We start from the raw sequence: 1,438 nt of genomic DNA on the forward strand, positions 1-1,438 counted from the left end.
AACCACCGACATCCCCCACACTAGAAACTAAAGCAATACAAACTATAATAGCAGCACAAACATCCAGTCAGCCAATTACATCTGCAGAACCCTCAACATACCATGTGAGAGACACAATTAAAGGCGACATGCAAAATTGCAGGCATTGTATAATGGAATAAACAGCCATGTTACAGGTTTTGATTGCAATACTCCGTTATCAGACGTCAGGATGACAGGTGCACCCACATGTTGAACCAAATACTCTACCTGTCACACACAATCCACGGGGGACATGAATCCAAATTATACCTGTCTCCATGCATAGCAGTTGCAGTTACACATAACAAAACACAATACAGACTGTCTCCCCGAAGGTAGGGCAAATAGGCAACGCCCAGGTGGAGAATCAATTATACCCCACTGTCGCGTAATTGGTGAATGGAGTAGCTGCACAGCTGATATGCAGGTAATTAGTCACTCAGGAACACCAATTGGTGGGAAGAATCCACATGTTTCAGGTATCGACATATATAAGGATGACTTGCCAGACATTCAAACCCTATGCTCATACCGAATAACAGTTGAAACACTGTGAGAGAGATAGAAACGAAACGCCGTAATGACAACAAGGTATGTAGAACGCCCGATATGTAAGGTTATGTATAGCATGATCTGTATTAATTAGTTTTACTGTACGTATAGCCTGGTTTGCATTAATGCAACGTGTCCGCAATGCATAAAGTGGGGAAAGGTATTTATGTAGTGATGTCTTGCTGAGCATACTAACGCTTGTAGAATCTGTGCGTCCAGCAGTGGGGCACAAGGTACACAGCACAAACACCACAAGGGATGCTACATAAGGCCATTAAACAGAACAATGCTATACAACCCGCCGTCAGTGGTAGGGTATGTCCAACAAGGACGTGCCATAGTAGGGGATGGTATATGTTGATATACTGTCACAGCATGAATGTGTATGGGCATATAACGTTAATGACATATGTAAGGTGGTCCCGCTGAGCAAGTATGATTTGCATTATGGGATACTATGTGACATATGTGTAATGTATAGTATTATAGGTAGATATGACAGCTATTATACACAGCATAACAGGCATATCATGCATACCACAGGTATCATCTATTGGTATGTACAATAACAGGATACATATGGCCTGTAGGTATGGGACATAGTAATAGCATGATAGCTAATCTAAATGGAAGGGCTACCAAGTAACCATGCACAAAGGACATGTAATAGCTGCACAGGTGCATAGTGGGGTACTATGCAGTCTGGCAAGTCCATGTGTAAGCACAACTACAGTGTTCACACTAGTGGCACCTCTCCAGGGTAGTGTCCTGTGAAGAGCAGAGCCAGGTGTCACCTGCACCACTGCACAGTACAGCCACTGCAGTGATCCCAGGCCTACATGTGTCTCCCAACCACCAAGGGAGG

This window comes from Protopterus annectens, chromosome 8.part0, assembly GCF_019279795.1.
Source record: "Protopterus annectens isolate FY-2018-M chromosome 8.part0, PAN1.0, whole genome shotgun sequence".
In the NCBI taxonomy this organism is placed as follows: Eukaryota; Metazoa; Chordata; order Ceratodontiformes; family Protopteridae; genus Protopterus; species Protopterus annectens.